At 45.0% G+C, this 21844-nt stretch overlaps 1 protein-coding gene across 1 annotated transcript in view; it reads right to left on the bottom strand.

Annotated features, from left to right (window-relative positions):
- The window catches only part of LOC122535706, a 64444-nt gene extending 52725 nt beyond the window's left edge, over positions 1 to 11719 (bottom strand). The window contains exon 1 of the transcript XR_006308237.1: positions 11479 to 11719. The gene's annotated coding sequence lies outside the window, so the exon portion shown is untranslated. The remainder of the gene's footprint in view (positions 1 to 11478) is intronic.
- Positions 11720 to 21844: the final 10125 nt, after the last annotated feature.

Below are 21844 nucleotides of genomic sequence, written 5' to 3'. Positions count from 1 at the left end.
AAAAAAAAAAAAAAAAAGGGAAGAAAGAAAAGAAAAAAAATGAAGGACTAGCGCGGTCACCGGTTAGACATGTTCCTAGATAATGATCCCCGCAGTCGCGATTCCACAATTATTGATTGTATCGGCCGATCAATTTTTACCACGACAATTATTACCGCGATTTGCATATGTAATTATAATGCAACGATGAATGCAGGACGTATCGAAAATTGCCCGGCAGCTCGTAAAAGTGAAATCGCACGTCCCCACCACAATCACTGTCGTTGTGTACCAACTGATAATGAACTAAATATGTGGAAAACGTAAGCGGCCTGCACTGGCTACCTCGTCCACTCGATGAAGAAATAATTGCAAATAATTGCGTACACATCGTGTATACACACTTGCAACCTTTTAGAAGTTAATTAGATCCATCGATTGCTCGGCGAGCGATCAACACGCGACATAATACCGTCATCTATAATACTTATGTTCTAATAAGGTCATTCTTTAGCGCTGTCTCTGAAGAACGTCGAGTCTTAAACGATCAAAATCATTTTCTCTTTTTTTTTTTTCTTTTAAGAATTTAAAATCGTGCTAATTAGACGCAAATTCAATGATAAACAAGCGAGTTATGCGAATGCAGATCTAGACTTGCTTCCATGTTGCATAAAATGGAAAAAAGTAAAACACAATAACATGATAAAGTTAATCGCCAATTACTAATAATCTTTCTATAAGATGACGAAGAATTTAAATGGAGATGAAAATAATTCCATAGACAATGATGACGCGCAGGCTTGAGAATAGTATTATTTGTTTGATATTGAAAAAAATGCAGTATATTTTATTAATAAAGTAACAATAAACTGACTGCGGTTTTTATTATGCAAAGTTAGAAAAAGAAGCAACCGCTTTTTATATAATACATTGGTGCAAGTCAGAGGCAGCTCTAGATTGAAAAAAGTTACCAAAATTAAAAACTTATCAAGTCAATAATTACTACTCGCTATGTGAAAATACATATTTTTCAGTTTTTCCTTTTTAACGTCAAGTCAGCGCAATAATTTTCTAAACAGTTTTATCTAATTTCAACTCAAAATTGATAAAAATGAAGTTGAGCCTTTCTGCAAACTCCTCAATTACAAAACGCAACTTTGTATGATCTACCTTCCAATTTTTTTAATTTTTAGTCTATCATTTTTATAGGAGTGCTGAAACCTAATGCAATCAATCTTTTAGTACCAAACACGCCGTAACTTTTCCTACTATAACCGGTCAAGTGACAGGTTATGAAATAGAGCATTACGAAAGAAATACAGGCAATTGTTAATTTATACATAGGAAACACTGTACAAGATACTTTTAGATAATAGGAAAAGAAATTATATATTTTTCTTTTTTTTTTCAACGATTTAAGTTGAGATTTAAGTAGGTATTGAAGACTGTTCAGGTGGCTCACTCAGATGGCTTACGATACTTGTAAAATAATACAATATTAAAAGTATGTGAAAGAGAAAAAGAGAGAAAGATTGCAACGACGATTTAAATACACGTATTTTAGCGTTACACGTTCAATCTTGATCCAACTTTCAAATTCTGGCCTCCAAATCCCACATTTTAAAGTTCTTCGCGCTTTTTCTGCCATGTGTACATTCGTCAAAAGTTACTCAAGTTTCACGTTGGAAGCACGAAAGCGTAGAGACAGTTCAGATCTTTGTAGAACATCGTGCCTCTTTCGCGAGAGTTAATTAGCGCGATGGCGTTTAATGGAAGCAAATGGAACGGAGACGCGGCGAATCCAGCGGCGAAAAGGTTTCAACTCGTGGCGAAGAGGATCGATCCTCTGGATCGCATCGAGAGAACGTGGAACCAGAGTTCTCTCTAGGCATCGCGGCGCGCTCTATACCTCGTCATCGAACGGGCAGACCCGGCAGTTTGATAATCGATCCGGGGCCAGACGCGTTAATTATTTATCAGGTGGCACGCGCGACTGGCGATCGTCCAATTAAATTAAAGCAGGAAGCCGGATCGGAGGATATCGGCACTTGAGCGACCCTCTGTGTCCGCACGTTTCGCCGCCGCTATCTGATTGACGCGACCTGCCAATGCACCACTCCGCCACGTCACTATTCGGACCGAGTCCATTAAAACTCGTTAGTGTCCGAGCACACGTACCCCCTCTAATTGGACGTCGCCGCGCTCTCTGACGTCCTCCTTCCGCTCTAGCTTGACTAATCTCCTTTTACAGCCGTCGGCAATTTTCGGTCACTCCCTCTCGCCCGCTTCGATCCATTGATTCGATCGTTTGTCCGTCCGTTCGATCGTTCTGACACGAAAGAGAGAAGACACGATGAAGAGTTTTCACCCGGACATTTGAGAGCCTGTCATCGCGCTCAAGAGACTTTAGTCGAAACCTGCTTCAGCTCGCCTAATCGCGAGATACGAGCATTACTACTACTGCTGTTAGTGAACTCGCGGATTGTAACTATTTATAGATAATTACAGAGTTCGTTTCCGCGGTAGTAATAAAATTTGAAGAGACTCTGGCTCGTTCGACTGGTAGATCCTGTTGGCTCGTTTGTAATTTAAATAAACACGAGATGGACGAAGCGAAGGCCAGCGAAATTAAGCCAGCAGCAGCGGATCGGTAGCCTGGCGTGGTTACCAGAGAGAGGTGATCGTAAATTCTTGTACGGACAGAACGGAGTCAGGCTCGCTGGCAGTTTTCGTCCGGCCTCACGCGACACGGTGTTCCGGTGGAGAGCGACGGTCGATGCGCGCTCGCGTGCGCAACGATTCCAGAGGCGAATCGAAGAAAGTGGGCCCTTTCGTGCGTCGTTCGCCGTTTCTCGCAAACTTCAGCCGAACGAAAGAAACTTGCGCTTCGGGGAAGGCAGGACGCGATGCATATTAAGTATTCGGTCTCCTCGTTTTTTGCTGCTGGCCGGCACCGAAGCAGCGAGCGAGTTTTTCGATCCGGTTGATCCACCTCCGGACGAACCGCTTCGCGCTTTTTACGGAAATTTTTCGCTTCTTTCGGTCTTGTTGCGGCGAGATTGAATCTAGATTGGCAGCTGGATGGAGTCACGAACCTCGGGGACCGGCTCGGTATAATCTTTTAAATTGTTCGTGTTATTGATGCGGATGGATTAGTAGATTAACATGAATGGACTGCGAGGTGGAATCTCGGATGGATCGGCAATGAAGTGGCAGTCGCTCCGTAAATACGGCGTCGTATATATGCAAATTCCTGGTCACAGGTATTCGCATTTGTAAAGGATGGATGCATCTGTGTCAACGATACTCGAAGAAACTCGTAAACAAAAACTCGTTTGCTACCGATTGAACTTTTTGCTCGACTTTTCCATGGAAATTTCCTCCTCGCATCGGCAGAGATATGTGTTTTTAATATCTCGTATTCGACGCAGTCGCGTATCGGCAACCTTTTTCTCGCGATATTCTCGCGACGTATCGCTTACGACACCTGACGGATAGTCGACGTGTGCTACGCGTCTGAAAATTAAAACTCTGCATCGCGTCGACCGACACTCCGATATATTAAACCCCGCCTTTCCTCCCAAATTCTCTCAAATCGTACAAACTCTCGGCTCTCGTATCGTACAAACGTATTCTCCGTTGCAGGACAAGGTGCGGGTCAAAATCAAGTTTACGATCTACAAGTTACGATACTTGTAAAATGATAGAATATCAAGGGTTCGAGCGCGAGAGAGAAAGAGACAGAGAACTCTGACGGTAATGATGATTGTGTCTAACTTACCGTACGCGTTAAACATGAAAAAACTTCGAGGACGGGAAAAGGAAAAAAAAAAAAAGAATCGCGCGACGAGAAACGCGAATTCACGGAAATTGCGTGGAAGAGGAGAGGCTCGATTTTTCATGGAGGAGGAGGAGGTCGATGGAGGTCCCTGTTGCAATACGAAGCGTTCTACACCCCCGCAAACATATGGGGCCCATTGTGTACCCTTAGGGGCTAGCACCCCCCGTGGCGGTTTTACCGGGGCCGTGGAGATACGAGCCGAGATACGGCAGCCTTTATAGAACGTACACCATGTTTCTTCAGTGAAAAGCTGCGCGTACGAGGTAGCCTGAAAACCGTCGGCTTGCTTGCAAGCTCACCGGGAATGGAAAAGCGGAATGGAAAAGGACAAGAGAGAGGCTGGGAGAGGAGAGGGTGACAACGGGGCCGGTATGTATGCGGTGTGTGTGATTCGACAAGGAAGGTCGAATGTCGCGAGTTCCGCGAATACGCGCCGACTGAATAGATTTGCACAAATGAAGTTGGAGCTCTCACAGCCAGAGCCAGAGCAGCCAGCCAGCGCAGCCGACGATCCAACCAGCTTACGCCCTCTCGTTATTTTTTTACACTTATTTCTGTCCCTTTTTGTTCGCCCGTTGCACGAGATCCGCACGCTCTGCCTCTCGGCTTCAGCTCCTCTCATTCACCTTTGAACGCGGCCGCGTTACTGATAGTACAACGCTGTTTGCTTTATTACGAGCATTGGGATAATCAAGCCTTCACAAACGGGCTTGTTCGAGACTCTTTCCTTTTTCTTTTCCTTTCCTCTTTCTCTCTCTCTCTCTCTCGAAAGGCATCCCGTTTGCATCACAAATACGGGAATATTCACAGGGAGAATCAAAATTCCGTGATGTGAAATTTCGCTTCGTAAATCCTCGAGTCTTGATTGAATCACGGGTAGAGGAGAGAAATTCAAAGGGAAGTTCACGTGACGCGGGGACAAACTACTCTTTACTCGGTAATTTCAGCGAATCGACCAGTGCCGAAGGAAAAATCACGCGCGCGTTGGATCGTTAGCCACGAGTCGATAAGGTTGTAAAACAACTTGGCGGAGCGGCGGCGGATACAAAAAGAAAGGAAGTAGCCCTCAACGAGGGCTATCGCTCATCGCTCTCGTTCCCGGGGGAGAGAAAGATATATCCCGGGGGCTGGAGAGCGGCGTGGTGACGTTAGGGTAAGCAGGGTCGAGGGAGAAGAGGGGCCAGACCACCGCCGCCGTTCCACCTTATCACCTATCAAATAATAGAGGCATATTGAATAGATAGGCGAGGCCGACCGATGTGTATCCGATCCACGACGTCTCCCGGGGATATTAAGGAATCGGCCCTTCTCCACGACCCTCGAGTATCGCCCGCGTGCAACGCTATCGCTTCGCCAGGGAGAAGAAGTGTTTTCGTATAAATCCGGAGTCCTCTCACGTTCGACGTGCCCACCACCACCCTCTGTGCGACGCGTTGTCGATCGCGGCGAGGAAAAGGTTTCTCCTTCTTTCGATACAAACAAATCCCGTGTCGCCGTGAAATCGATCCGAATACGACACCGATTGATTTCCATAGAAGCGGAGAACGCGCAGCAAAATCGAAATAGTTTTGCGAATTTTCCTTCGCGTTAAGATCTTTCCTCTGTCTCCTCGACGGAAGAGCCGAAACAAATATCGTGTTTTTCCTTAACGAAACGATGTTATTCCTCAGAAACCTAACCTAGAAAGTCTGATGAAATTTTTCAATACTTTCATCTTTCTTTAAACTATCGTCCAAGTTCTATCCTTTGAGTACGGGCGCATTTTCGTAAGATCCTTCAATTTTATATCTCCCACTGTTATATACGTCCTCTTCGAGCGTGCACAGCCTTCGCGGCGTACTCTTCAAATCCGACAACGAATCGCAAGGGTTGCACAGCGGGCAAAACACGGGCCCGGTTGGTGAAATAACAGAGAGGCACGAGCTGCTGCTGGTGCGTATCCAGCGTACGTGAACGTACGTCGGTACATTTGCCGGAAAGTGGAAGAAAAGCAGACGTAGAACGAAAAGGAGGAAGAAGGGGCGGCGGGCGATCTGGTTGAACGCGAGAGAATAAGAAGAGGAGAAAGGAAATCCGTGTGCTCGGTGGCTGGCAGCGTATTGGATTTGTTGGCGGTGTGTTGAACAAATGATTGCGCAGCTACCGCCATGGAAAAACTTGGCTGGAAGCGGCTCGATTCGACTATTCCTACGGTTTCTCTCTCGGTTTCCTCCGCCTCGAGACCGACCGAGGGGTTGTCGAACCAAGAAAGTTTACGGGCTACAAAGCGCTGCTGGAGCAAGAGCCGCCAGAGGAAGACGGAGAGAGTACAATCGTCTCTCGAACCTCCAGCCCAACCCCTCTTCTCCTTCGACCGCCCTCTTTTCCACTCGATCCGCGCGCGTGGATGTACGTGTCTATGTACGTGTTACGTGACCGGGCTGCTTGCCTGGTGGTGGTGCCAGTGGAGAATTCACAGTCGCTCCCGTTCGATCGAGAGTCGGCTTGGCTGTTAGCATTTTCCACGACAAGTTGGTTACCGTGTCGCGTGTAAAGGAAAAACCGGACCGACCTCGGGGCCCCCCCGGATCGTTCCTTCGTTTTCCACGCTACTACCCTCTATATTTTTCTTTTCAATCTGGACGAAAGGTAAACGACGCAAACGAAGAGAATTTATCGAAGGATTCATGGAGGGATTTCCATCCTCTCCTTGGATCCGAGATTTGTAAAAAAATTTAACTCTCCAGTCTCACTCTCATGTCGGATTAAACACGAAGCAATGTGTTCCCTCTCACAAATATGACACAATATTGTTTCCTTTACATCGTTGGCGAACGTTTAACACAGATTAAATAAATCAATTCATCTTTGCAACGTCGATGAATTGTTTCTTTTTCTTTGTTGCATCAGAGTCACGGGACAGTTGTAATTTGAAACCTTGTAGGTCGTGCAAAGTAGTAGTAGCAATGTCAATTGAAAATATTGTGCAAATGGGGGCGTAGGATCAAAGAGGAGGGGTGTAGGAAGGTAGCTGTGTACGTCTGGCTAAAAAATGAGACGCGGGTTCCGAAGCTACTTGCGAGCATGAGAACAAGGAACCGCGGTACGCGGCGCAAACGCAAACGAGACGACAAGCGGGGGCTCCTCTTTTACGCAACGAACGGGGCCGAAATATGATGTTTCGGCAAACAGACGAAAGTAGAATACAAATATGTAAAGTCTGCACTCGAAAAGCCGGGCCTTTGCGTCCCGTAGGCCAGGGGTTCCCCTATCGTCCAGACGGACGTGCCGGATTTGTCCTTCTGCCTCTCGACGTGTTGACGTTTTCAATCTCTTGTCCCGGCCGCGGCACACGTAAATCTAGACATCTCTTTCTTCCGACGAACCGTGTAAATTGCGCAAAAGAGGATCCTCGTCTCTGTCTCGGCTTCACTTCGTTGCAAGCCTGTCCAAAATTCTCTTAGGGACCCTTGTGTACTTTTTCTCTTTTTCTTTCTTTCTTTCTTTCTTTCGTTTTTTCCTCCGCCGAGGCAAATACGGATATTTCTGAGGAAGCTCCGTCAATTTCGCCCTTCGGATGTATCAGACCGAGTGTTGTTTGGAAATCGTCGAGGACAGCAGGAGAATTTTCTCGATACGTAGGAAAATCGTCACGCTCGCGTGAAAAATTCCAAAAATTGACTCTCTCTGCGAATCTTCGCGGTTCTTCATCGATTTGCGTAGCCGCGGAAAAATTTCACGGAAGAAAGAACGAAGGAGAGAGGTCCGAAGAAGCCAAGAGCGACCTGTTAACCTCTTAGCTGTGAATGACGAGTATATATTCGTCGTAATGAGAGAAAAATATAATCAAATTTTTCGTTGAAGATGAAACGTATTTGTAAATTTTAGACATTTCAGAATATTTCGAGACTAGGCTTGACCAGTTCTTTTTACATCATTTCTAAATATTTTCTTGCCACGATCGTTTCCGTGCGCCATCTTGAGTGACCTATTGCGACTTCACTATCGTGTGAAAGTCAGGTCATGTATAATTTCTGCGTATATACTGGAAAAATCATCCTTTGGACATTATTTGAATTCATTTTTGTTATGTAGAAAAAAAAAAATTAACGCATCTAAACTTGCTGCTGGAGTGTATTGAAAAAAAAAACTATTGAAATATGTTCAATTGAAGATATAAATTCAACACATACAACGTCAATTGATCGGCAATCCTCAGAAAATAATACACGAGAAGAATCTAGATATTGTTGTTCGAAGTGACACAATGTGTCGTCCCTCTTGCTTAATAAATTAAATTTCTAATTTCTTTTCATCTTTCCCAAATATTTGATTCTTTTGTTCAACAAGAAAGTGATAAATGTTTAAGTTTCGTAAATGATATTAATCATGTTAATCAATTTAAAAAAAAAAAAAACTCTCATTTCCTTACAATTTAATTCAATTTTACTCCGTGTCTGACGAGTGTGATCGTCATCGCGTCGTTCTAACAACGACAATACAATAAGCGACGCTACAGCTAAGAGGTTAAAGCGTTCGATGACGGGCCGAAACGAGTAGCCGAGTAACATTACCAGAAATTTATCATTCCTCGCGTTGTCTCGGCTCATTTATAACGCGTACGAACGCGAGATCGTAATGAAGAGATACGTAATCGTTCCACGGATGTTCCGCCGATCATCGCTGAACCGAAAATTCCGCGATAATCGCTTCTTGATAATTAACCCTGCCGGCCACTTATTTAATGAGAGCTGCCGTCTCGGTGCGGCGATGTACGAGAGCGAGCTTTTACAAGCCGATGCATTACACGTTCGGTGCGTGCCGGAATCGACGGCAAGAAGTAACAGGCGGAGCGGAGTAGCAGCGTTCGACAATTTTAATTGACCAAGGAGAGGGAGAGAGAGAAAGAGAGGTAGAGATGGAGAACGTGGAGGAACGAGCATGTAACTCGCGGCAGCCATGCGATTTTATGACGCCAACAACTTTACGAACGTTCGGAAGCCTGCCGGATCGGCCACCCGCCACGCCGAGTAATTAAGCCTCCGCGATTTGTCTCGCTAATGAGGAGTTTATCTTACGCGGTTAGCTGCGCCGTTGCCTCTAGTTAGCATCTATTACGTTAGCACGTAGCCACCATTTTACGCGGAAAGAAAAGCGCAAGGGAAAGAATGCCGAGTCATTCGACGTCAGTCTTTTCATACGTGTAATTAACAGGGACGAGGCGTCTGTTTGCCAGAAACAGAGGAATATCATCGACTCGAGCGGTGATTCGACGGAAAAGAAAACCAAAAAAAAAAAAAGAAAAAAGAAAAAAATCGGAATTTCTGATTACCGAATACAACGTTGCTCAAGAGACGAAAGATAAAAAAAGAAGTGAAAAATAGAAAAAGACAGAAAATAAATTCGTCCGTCACTTTCAACGTCCGCGGCAGCTCGGCGCGAGTAATCGGGTAATTCGAGCCCGTCGGAAAAATGGGAGAAAAGCGACTGCAGGGAAAATCGGGCGATCAAGATGCGACGCGGGATCCCGGCGAGGTATTTCGAAAGACGACGAGGCAATCGGATTGCTCGCACGGCACGCATACCCGATGAACCGGAGAGCGCTGTTCGGTCGGGGAAGAAGGTGGAGAGGACGAGGAAGCAGGACGAGAAGGCATCGTCGTTTATATTAATTTGCGGCGGCGTCGGCGTCGCGGTGCACGCCGTCGTTGCCGATGCCCGATATTCAGCACGCGCCGCCGCTTTTTGCGCCGGGATCGCGTTATTAAGTTTGATCCGCTGGCATTCCGTTCGCGGTACACCGATCGAATAATACGGCCAGATTTTATTCCTCGTCGGCCCGGACCGATTCCGGCGGGAATCTTGTCTGCCATCTCTCCCTAGAGCGGCTGCACGCCCGTGCACGCGCGTGTGCCTCGTCGTCAGGATTCGTTGGTGTGCGTGGGCAGCTGAACCGAGTGGAACAGCGACCGCCCGCTGAATATCGTATCGTGGCGGCGATCCTATTCAAATCTCGCGAAATGTTGTACATTTTACAATCAACTTTTGGTCAACTTTTGGTCAACTTGACTTGATTTTACGTTCGGCCACACGATGAATTTCAAAAATTGCCATTTCGCAAAATGTTTGGCCCTTGTGCTCTTCTTCGAACGAAAGAAAGAAATTTATGCGGAGTGTCTGCGTTTTTCGGTAGGTCGAGATATTTGTGGAAGACGATTCCGAAGACAGGTGTCTGTCGTGATGTAATTTGGGATTCTTGTCAAAATTCTTGCTGTATTTTAGATGGTATCTTTAGATAATACTTGGATGGGATATTTTTCACGTGGTCCCGAATTAGAATTCGACGAATTGAACTAGTATTGATGATACAGATGGTAAAAACGGAACGTAAGAAAGATTCGCGAGTGAAAGATGAGGAAAGGTCGGGAAATTGAGGAACGAGGTATGGCAACGATTAATACCAATTCGCAGGTCTGTCGCAAAGGGCTGGTCGACAATCGATTTCAATTATACACGACATAGCTACAACGTGTTCTACAGCGAGCGTAATATGGAGTGCCGTACAGTGGCGCCATCGTTCCAACGAGAACCCACTTTCACCCTCGGTTTCGAAAAGCAAGAACATTTGCAACGCCATACCATCATTTAATTTACCACTTCGTTTCAAACGAGAACAACCATAAGTCGTTAAAACTATATTACGATAAATCTCTTTTATCTCTGGATTCCTCTATTTTCACTCAAACAACTATCGTTCACCAAATAGTTACTATACAAAACAGAGTATTAAAATATACTATAAATCTTCTTGAACCTCCTCTACCTCTGGATTTCTCTATTTCTGATTTCGACTCGAACTAACTTTCGTCCACCGAATATTTATTATACGAAATATGAAAACAATCATACAGTATTAAAATATACTACGATAAACCTTCTTGAATCTCCTCTATCTCTGGATTTCTCTGTTTCCCTGTTTCTCACTTTGATTCAAACCAACTTTCGTTCAAATGTTCATTCTACGAAATACGAAAGCAATCGTAAAATATTAAAATAAACCTTTTTGAATCTTCTTTATCTCTAGTTTCCTCTATTTCTCACTTTGACTAAAAACAAAACCTTCGTTCACCAAATATTCATTATACAAAATACGTAAACAATCAAGTTATTAAAACATGCTATAAAAAATCTTCTTGAATCTCCTTTATCTCTGGATTTCTCTATTTCTCATTTTGACCTGAGCTAACTTTCATTCATTAAACACTTGTACGAAAACAATCATAAGGTTATTGAAATATAACAAATTTGCTTGAACTTCTTTTATCTCTAGATAACCTTATAACCAAACACTCATTATACGAAATGTAAAAACAACCAAGAGATGTTAAAAAAAATACTACAATAAACCTTGACTCTCTATTTCTCAATTTAACTCCAAATGCTCGTTCGGTAAATGCCATTCGTGCAATTATCTTTAGGTTAATCTGAATTTCTCTCTCACAAAAATATTGGCACATAACCTCGATGAAATATTTCTTTACGAGGCTCTGCATTTTATCTGAATGGTATCGGTAACAAATACAATAGCAGGCGAACATGTACTTTTTTTCAACCATTGTACCTACTTGTTTTCAATTCAATCTAGCCCCCAGATTCGTCGAGCAATCTTTCACACTCACCTCGTCGGTCGCATCTTCTGACTTCGTCTAAGCACCTCGTGGCAGTTTCCGCTGCGAGTTCCCACGAGTTATCGGGCGAAGGATCTCAGCAAGTGGAAGTAGCAAAAGACTCGCGGAGGTGAAACAGGCGCGAGAATCGTGTCGACAGAAATTCGGGGACGGATGCGAGTGGATAGGACGCGTGTTGGTTGCGGCAGGTAGCATCTGGGCACTGAAACCACGGTGGATCGAGCCGCTCAGAAGGTAGAATGGGTTGCGAGAACGGGTAGAGGAAAGAAGGCGAGCAGTAAGGAAAGCGAGCGAGAGGGAATCTTTTATGGTGGATACACGGGGCTGGCCGGGTTTCTTCGGCTTCTCCTTCGCTTCTTCTTCTTCTTTCGGCCGCGATATACACGCCGGAATGTTAATGAGTCGTCGCATCGGAGCAACAGTCGAGCGATCGAATTCTGACTGGACCCAATCAGATAAATCTCTTTCATAGAGAGAGAAAGCGAGAGTGGAAGATTTCTTTTTTGGTCGAATTTGACTATCGCGAAATCATCACGCGGACAGATCACGCGAATTGCGTCGACCGATCGGCAATACGATCGAGAGAATCGTTAACGGAATTCGTCAACGCCAGGTAAAAATTGGTTATTCGGTTCGATAGCCCGATTCTTTTCGGCGCTCTTTCACCGCCGATTTCGCATCCCGATGGCACGGTGGTATCCCGACTCCGTTTCTTTCGACTCCGAGACAAGTTCGAAATTAAAGATTTCCACTCGATATTACAATCGATACATTCCGAACTCTTTGCTCTAACTTCTTTTCCCTCTTCGGATGGACCGGCGATGAATCTTGAGCGATCGCGATTGGCCGAAAGAAGATCGGTGGAACCCGTGGGCCCTCTGTAGTAGAATGAATGTTGAAGTAAAATATGTCTCTTTTGAGAAGTGCCACGTCGTTGAATGCAGGTGAAGACCACGCGAACGATACGTGATAACATCTTTCCTCTCTCTTCGTTGAATTTCCAATGTTTACGTTGCTTGCCTAGTGATCCATTCACGCAACAAACAGTGAAATGATAGCGTGAGATTCGCGTAAGCGCAACGTTAGTGAAGACGAAGGTTGGCTGGCAGAGATCGAAATTACAATACAAAATTAAGTCGAAGATAGACACAATGATCCGTCGTGGGACGTTTCTCGTCGATTCCCCTCCCCTTTGTCTGGGCCCTCGTTCTTGTCGAAATCGAGTAACGTACCGGGCAAGCACGTACCGGCGGTTTTAACAACTCCGGCAGAAACCTGTTCTTGGCGTTAAGCGCCTCCGATAAAACGGTGCAGGAAATTCGAGACAAAATCGACAGAAACGTCGCGCAGGGAACGCCTTTAAATCCCGGCGACGTGCCCTTTTTTTTCTTTTTCTATTTTTTTTTTTTTCGAGAATCGCTCGAGGAGATCCTCGAGGCACCGCGCCCGCGATTCCACGCTAGAAACACCACTTTTCCAAGGACGCTGCCGATGGACTCTCATTCGCGTATATATTCTGCTGATTCCCGCGAGTGCGACTGATAAGCGACGACGTTCGCGACGGGCATTAATATCAAAGTGGCGGACCGTAAATCGAGTAACTGGGTGTCTCGCGGCCAGGGCCATTTACATACCAGCCCGTAGCGAGCGGGAAACGAGTCGGTTCTCACGTGAGGACACGCGTTTCGGTTCGCCTGTTCCTCCACGGAATGACGGACACACGTATGCGAGCGAGCGAGCGGCTTTTCTTCTTCTGGGCTGGGTTCCAGCGTGCATTAATTATCTGTTTGCGAGACGAAAAGGATGGTAGAGGCGGGGGAGGGAAGTGGAGGGGGGGGGAGGTGGAAGGGGGGTAGGAGGAATCAAGCAGCGAAGGAACGGAGCAAAGGAAGAAGAAACGGGAGAATATTCAAATGGAGGATTGGAAAGAAGTCGGCCGGGAGTATCCCTGTGTTTTAAACGGGGGATATTTTCGTATGGTAAAATATTCGCGATAGTCGGTAATTGGATTTGTTTGTATACGACTGATAGGACTCGAAGTGGACGAATACATTGGGAGGAGGGGCGGAGGGGAGAGGGGGACGGAGGTATCCTTGTGTGTGCCCGCGGTGAATAATATTTCATGGTAATTTGAAGGATCTATTTATTTCTGTGGCGCGGTGAAATGAGAGATCGGTGGTTGGAACGAGTATCGGAGTGTAGGATGGCCGCCGTGCGCTATCGTACTCTAATAGTGGAAATCCACGGTGAAATAGCACGATATTACCGTCCCGACTAATTACGGATATCATAGATACCCGCATTATTGACATTAGCCGCGGTTGTAGACGGGGGAGGGAGTCGTTACATCTATCTTGTTCGCTGGCGATTAGTTTAACTCGTGGCTGGCAGCCGGGTATCCAGCAGCAGCAGCAGCAGCAGCAGCAGCAGCAGCAGCAGCAGCAGTCGCGGGTATACGTGTGTTTGCGTTACAGCGGCGTTAAGTATACGCCGTTACTCCGCTTTCGCTAATGGAACAAATCGAACCGATCTGCTGGCGAACGCAGGGAAATTAGAAAGTCCCGCTCGGGCTAATCCTGTAATCGAGAGCCAGTGCTCGTTTATATCCCAACACCTATGAACGTGCGTAACACATGCGATCTCGTGACTTAATACCGTCGTAAACGTAAACGACAGTTGATTTATAAGCGTGCGCGTTACACCTTCGAGCCTAATTTAACCTATTACACGCCATCGAAAGAACACGTATACAAAGTACACGTTGGAAAACACGCAGCCGGGACATGTTTCGACGATAATCAATCACCGATAAGTTCACCGTCAACCTCGATACCGAGCTCGATACGTTCGATAATGTAACGGCTGGAAGGAACGGACCGAAAAGACCGAGCGGGAAAGATCGGTTGCCAGAGTGGATGGAGGCAGGCACGTACGCAGGCGGGAACACGTGTAACGCACGTAACGATATGACGGAGGAACTGAAGGGAGGGACGAGGGAATGCAAGAGATGCCGAGGTGAGGTCGGTTTTGCAGCGACGACTCGCCGACGTTCGTGGTCGTCGCGGCCGTGCTTGTCGTCGCTGGCATCGTCGCGAGCTGGACACGCGGCCGCGGGGAATGTTATCGCGCCTGTATCGTCCGCCGGTTTTCATTACCATTCGTGCCTCGGACCGGCCGTTGCCCTGAAAAACGGCTGTTTGATTTATTGCCGGCCGACATGGCCGACTCGTTGTCTCGCGACGTTGCCTGAACGTTCGTTCTCCGCGTTTCCAACAAAAGCAAAATACCCATTCGCCCCACTCGTCGGATTTCGGATGCAATTCGCTGACCACCACCCCCTTCTCAGTTTTGTTTCTTGCGTCGCTACGTTTCGGGTACGTAGAATACGAGAGTATATCGTACTTGTTAATGTTGTTTTGTAACGTAATAGGATGTCGGTGCAAATATCATCTGTGCTCGATTAAGTGGTCTCGGTCAACGGATGTTTGACGAGACTCTCGGTGCCTCGTACAGAGTCTATGTTTTTGACGTGTCGCTCTTGTCGTTACTAAATACTGGCTCTACAAGATTTGTCTTTAAAAAAAAATCAAATATTTTATTTGGAAGAAAAGGAGCGAAAAAATTCAAAAATATCTGAAACATTGCACAAGTGCAGCCAATAATGGAACAATTTTTTCTTTCTTTTTGTTAATCCTTCAGCGGACTTTCAATTTTAGTTTAATAGCCGGAGTTTATGTTTGATATTCCTCCTCGTCATTAGGAACATAACATATATTATATAAATTTTCAAATGATACACCCGATGCAATTATTAATTTGATTAGTAGTTCACTTGGAGATTTTAAAAAAAAATTCTAGGAACGAAAGCGCTTCCCAGAGAAATTACAATGCAACAAGGTTTAGTTTCGTCTTTAGTTAGTATCGGTCGTATCAACGGGTGAGTTTCAATTACACGAAACGGCAGAACTTCTGAGACCAGAGTTTATCAAATGTCCGGCAAACAGCTCGAGTCGCATTAAAACAGACCGTATCATAACCGAAAAGAAGTAGACCGGTGCCTATTATTACACGAGATCTCCGATCGAGGGTCCACTCGAGAGATACTCGATAAAAGTAGGCCAGGTGGTCGCTGGCCAGCTGATTGATGACCGGTGAGGGAAGTTTAGCGCGTTCGAAGTGCCGATAATTCTACCTCGGATCCTCTCTCTGTCCTCGTTATTTAAGGGAACGATCTGATACGGTTTCCCGTTTGAAGCGGCTTTTGTATCAACGGATTTATCGATCCACCGTGGAACTGGGAGCCCGAACAGTTCGAACAGTTTCGAAAATTTTTGCGAAGAATCGAAGAAATTTGGCAATGGCTCCGTGTTGTTACGACGAACCGATTTCTTTGTGGAGCAGGTTGCAACACGTATAATTCCCTCGCGTCTATCTCGCCCCGATATCTTACATAACAATATAAATATAGGAGCGATGCCGGACCGTTCGAAACGCTGCGAGCAGTTAAACGATCAATTTCCTGGCGAACGTGAATGGAATCGAGCAGGCCTCTTCTCGATCGTCTCAACGGAAAAAGTCTTCCCTCCCTCCGTTTCGGTGGAAGGAAACGATCGCCCGATTTCAACTGATTTTATCGGCAACTAGAATATGGCCGAAGCAAAAGAGGCAAACGACTGACCGGTATCGTGTGACGTTGGAATTAATTATCGAACGGATCGATGGGATCAACAATTTTTATTTCGCTGTAATTCAATTGACTGTTATTGGCCGACTAACTTTCCAGTTGCTTCTGTTTCATTTCTTACTTTAGACTTTGTTATTTCAATCGATAAAAAAAAGATTGAAATAACAATCCTCTTCGCTCTGAACGAACACTCGTGCTCAGTTAGGGGAAAGTAGAGTAAAACCGGGTACCTAATGTATTTAGCTACGTGATAAAAGATCGAATGGCAAAAAAAAAAAAAAAAGAAAGAAATTCGCACAAGGTTAAATCTCTTAATTGGACCTGGAAAAAATGATCAAAACTTTTTGGAAAAAATTATTTGGCTCGCGGGAAAATAAAATTTTCTGGAGGCTGGGATGAGTAAAACCGGGTACCTATTGAAAGACGTATAAAATGCAATACAATTATAAAATTTTTATTACTGGTTAGTTAGCAGAAATAATTTAATTTATTTTTAATAATTTTAACAAATATAAAGCTATTCTATTTGGTCTGTTTTATAAAAAGTTATGTTCATTACTAGTTTCGGAATTTTTACCGTATTTATAAAAAGTTTGAATTATTTTAACGTATAAATTTTGTCTTAATAATAATAGAACAAGAATCGCAAGTAAAGTATTCCCCTTCAACACTTGTACATATCACACGTGCCTATCTGTAACATATAGTGCATTGAACCCGGTTCTACCCCATAACCAAACACCGGTTTAGTCCCAAACGCATTCATTTACTAAACATTAAATATTTATATTTATAACGTACATATTTTTGTAATATATTTATACGTATGAAATAGAAAGGTGAAAAAAAGTGTCAAAATATACTCTATAAGGACCGAAGAATACAAAAAAACAATCTCAAAACGTTGAAACTCTTCAAGCCGAAATTTTTAACCCTGTCTGCACGAAACCACTACGCGTATGTTGTTTGCTCTGAAACTTGTTACATAATATCGTCGGATCCACTCGAGTGTTCATAATTCGGTTGCGTATCGAAGATTTTATTTTAGAAAAACGATGGTAGTATCCGGTTTGATTGTATCCGTGCTTCTCTCTGCTGCTGTAAATTCATTCATATCGTAATTCAGACGTTTCGAACGACCCATCTCTCGCAATTAAAAATGCACGAGGCTAAAGCGGTAGCCCCGATGCTCGATTAAGTCCTTCGTTTGATACCTTTTTTTCAATCGGGGAACATCGGGCGCTGCCACCCATGCAAGGGGTGGCGACCCCCCGGCGTCGCTAACTCTTACATTTGTCACTTTGTTAATCCCTATTAGATCAGGCCGGATTTGAAACCCAGCCTACCTACAACCCCCCTGGGCTACGTGCCCTTGCGTGGCGAAGAGTAAGCTCGTTTGAAAAGTGAGCACGCCCCGCGGTGTCGTGTCGAACACTCACCGAAAGAGAGAAGGAGCGCGCGGGACGAGTGAAAGAGAATCGACTCTCGGCTGGCTCTCGGCTGGGCCCCGGTTTGCATCGAAAAACTACCCGTGGAGATCCATCGAGCTTTCCTGCCACCTCGCCCAGGTTCTGGCTGACGTGTGCGACGAGTCGTGTCTGATCGCTTGAAAAAGCTCGTCCAGAGACGACGATCCAGCGGATGCGTGCGAGCCGGAGGTTAATCTCATAAACAATCTGCAGTAAAGCGATTATACGAAGAAGAGAGCGCCATCGGGCTCGTTTCGTGAAAAGTCTTGGAAATATAGGATTACGATTAAAACCCTTTAGAAAAAAAAAAGAAAAAAGGATCGATAATCTCTGCTGTTGTTTTAACGTGGAATATTCTACAGAGTCGAGGTTTAGAAAAGAAAAATTCCCTAGAATTGAGGACAACGTTTACGATATTACGATTAGGGATGATGATTCTGACCTACGCGAATATTGTCAAAGACACTCTTCTGAGTAACCCCATCGTTCGTTATTTCTTAAAAAGGAATATTGAATATTAAAAAAAAAAACCGCGGGAGGAAATTGATTTTGCCAAATAAACATTTTTTCTATTCTATATTTTTTATTCTATATTTAACAACGACATTCTATATTTGTGACTGCCATAAGTGACAGAAAGTGACAGAAGAAATCGTAACAGAAGCGTAAATTTAGAAATGTAATAAATATTACACTAGTTTCAGCGTGTACAGGGTGGAAATAGTTTAGTATAGAAGCATGGATGAATTCTACGCCTTCGATTTGATGGAAATACACGTAAAGAATCTGCTGAAAAATTAATCTTGTCTTTGAATTTCAAGATCAAGAATTTTTTTCTTTTTTTTTACATTGTATTTTACTCACCACGGAGGTAAAACTTTTCCAAGGAACCATAAGTCGCGATCTAATAGTTCTCTTGAGAAATGGCAAAAAGTTTAATCATTTAACACTGCGAACGCGTTTTAACTTTATAGTTCGTCTATGACAGTCACGTACAAAACTTTTCTTTCCACTCTGTATTTGATGGTACTCTTAATTCTAAAGTGTTAAAAAAAATAATATACCACTTCCATATATGCTTGTCGCAGCTGCAAATAATTGCCGTTTTCTAAAAATATTCTTTGTTAATAACTTTTCGATAAAAGACAAACGATGGTTAAAACTTCCTGAAGGTCACTCAGGAAGGTGTCCTTGATAACGTGTGTAAGGATCAAGGTCACCGTAACGTAAGGTTTACCTCGGGAGAAGCAGAGATAAGAAAGAAAAAGCAACTATCTGGAAACGCGATCGCGCATTATCCGACGAAGGCGTGTGTATCTAGAAGGAACGGTTCGGAAGAGCAAGGCCGCCGACCTCGAGGATTGAGATCAGGGAACACAGAGGCATCGAAGAGAGCATATCCATCGACGTGGCCGGGATCGTGTCCTTCGGCTTGTCCGTGCGAAACGGACAAGCTGCAGGCGGACCAGCGACACGTCCTAATACCCATCGTGAGTTACTAATCCTTTAAACGGATTACCAATTAAACGTGTCGCCCTGTTTCGTAGGCTGTCGAGCGACGCGCGACAAGGAGGGGGCGAGTGGAGAGAGGAGGGAACGAGAGAGATCGGGGGTAAGAGGGGGTGGGTGGAGGGATCGAGCTAAGTTTCGCGTTGCAGGGGGTGATAGTTTTTAGCTAGAGTGAGGAGGGACAAAGTTGTCGGCGCCAGCGCAAAATCTCCCGCGTTCGCCGTGTAACGGGTGTAACGTTTCAAATCTCAACAGAGCGCTCAACACGCTTAGACGCGTCCGCCCAACGTATTGCACGTACATACATACGTACAAGCGTTCGCCAAGTGGCGCGCGTATTCCCTGCCGCGTCACGAAACTCGACACGACACGACACGACACGGCCTGTCTTTCTCTTCGACCGACGAAACGGCAGTTTCTTGAATGATTTCCCATTATTTGGTAACTCGCGTTCCGCGTTGACGAGATATTCGTGAGCCGGTCGTGACAGTTCTTCCGCCGGCGATTCAAGGGGTGATGTAAATGGACGCGTCGGTGGATTTCGAGGCGACGTCGGTCCATCTGCCGTTACCGCCTGACCACCATGTGACGCGTACGCAACATGGCACGAACTGTGTCCTCCGCTTTTAGAGGCTGATTGCATTTTGACAAGTCACTTAATTGCAATATTGTGTAATCAACAGCAGGCTCGATGCTCGAAGGTCGCTTCGTCCCTTTTCGACCATCGTGAAAAATCCGTTGAAGTATTCAAAGAAAATCAATCGATCGGAAGTTTCGAGGAAACTCTACGATTCGCTTCTTGAAAGCATTCTTGTATTTAAACGTTCGCATTTACGTGCAAATTGCGTAAAGTATTTTTCCACCGACGGTGGTGGATCTCTCTGGCAGCGAATCGTGAAATACCGTTACGTGGATCGGATCGATCCCGGCGAGATGGTCGGATTACGTGTGGAACGCGATAGGGAGTGGCCTTTGGCAAATTGGCGAAGGACGAAACAGCGTGTCGTTTCCTTCCCGAACGAAATGCCATGGAGGAAGAGGAGACAGGCCGATCACGGTAAGAGCTTTATGCGAATATCGGATCTGGCCAGTCTTTGCGATGCTCCCGGGAGCCGGGATGAATTCACCGCGGAAAATATGTCAATCACTTGGCGCGACCCCTAACGCGTGCACGCTTTGATTGACACGGTTACGCATCTGTTGCCGAATCTGTATCTGGCCTGGCTTTGTTAACGATACACAGCTCGACGCTTTCTCTCGATTCCTCTCCCTCTTCTCCTTTTCGCTCTATCGTTCGTGTTGCGCGTTTCAGCCCGTCTTCGTCGTCTGGTCGTTGTCGCGTCGCGTCGCGTCGCGTCGCGTATAATGCCACGTTGACACGATTATTCGAGTTGCTACTAGAACCGCAACAGCGCAGTTCAGTTATTGTCGAGCTTGTCTCGTGAAGCTGGTCGACTCGACTGGCTACCGAAATGGAGACGAGCGGCTTTCAAAGACGAGCGCTCGTCTCGTTTATATAACGCCCATGTATGCAACGCTCATGGTGAATGTAAAGCGATCATAAAAGACACGCGACGCCGATAGAGAATTAACTACCTGGAAAAATGTGCAGGGTGGAAAGAAAAGTTTGCCCGTGGCTATCATAGATGAATTCTATACCTTCGATTTGATGGAAATACATGTAAACAACTTGCCGCCAAATTGATCTACACTTTGAATTTCAAAGACTCTTGTATTCTACTCATCACGATCAAAACTTTTTTTTATAATGAGATAGCATAGGTCGCAATCTAATAATTGTCTTGAAAAATGGCAAGAAAGCCATTTCTTAATCATTTAACACTGCGGACACGTGCGTGCTAACAGCGACTTTATAGTTTCTGCACGCATGGATGTCTATTTTACGTAATTTTCATATTAGGTTTCACTGACATTTGATTTATCATAGTTGTCAAACGATAAAACTATTGACATTATTCGAAATATAAATATTACGTCCACGCGTTCAGAAAACCATAAAGTCGCTGTTAGAACGCACGCGCCTGCAGCGATTAAGAAACTTTTCTGCCATTTTTCAAAAGAATTAGATTGTGACATGATAGTTCCTATTACCGTCGTGACGAGTAGAATACTCATTTTGACCTTGAAATTCAAAGTCAAGGTCAATTTTGCAACAGGTTCTTTACATGTATTTCCATCAAATCAAAGGTGTAGAATTCGTTCACCCTATACAATCTCAGTTTCGCACGAAAGTATACGAGATGCAAGATTTCCAAAACTTTGATCCAATTGTGCAGACTCCCAGTAAAAGTATCTTATCGTCACGTTACGGTATTATCGAAACATTATTCCTTCCGAGTGATCAGAAACAGTTGCGCGAGCGTGCTCGTGGCTTGTTCGGTCGATGTAGACGTCAAGCGATGGAGGACGAAGGAGGCAAACGAGAGACGCGTGGACCACGCTGGAAAGCAACGTTGAATGACGAGCATATATCGCTGCTTATCGTCTTGGTACGGGCCTTTTTCTCCGCGAACAATGCGCCGCGGTAATCGCGATGAGTCATTGCGTGTCAGCGATCAATCACCTAACGCCGATCGGCCCTGCGTTCGCCGCTACAAAACCGCACACGTGTACGACGTGCGCTGCACCGTGTTTTCTATATCGGCATTTATTCCGTGAATTTATCGCGCCGCTC

Source organism: Frieseomelitta varia, unplaced genomic scaffold, assembly GCF_011392965.1.
Source record: "Frieseomelitta varia isolate USP_RPSP 00005682 unplaced genomic scaffold, Fvar_1.2 scaffold_757, whole genome shotgun sequence".
Classification (NCBI taxonomy): domain Eukaryota; kingdom Metazoa; phylum Arthropoda; class Insecta; order Hymenoptera; family Apidae; genus Frieseomelitta; species Frieseomelitta varia.
Note: the sequence above shows the minus strand (reverse complement) of the source record. Positions and strands in the feature narration are given on the sequence as shown.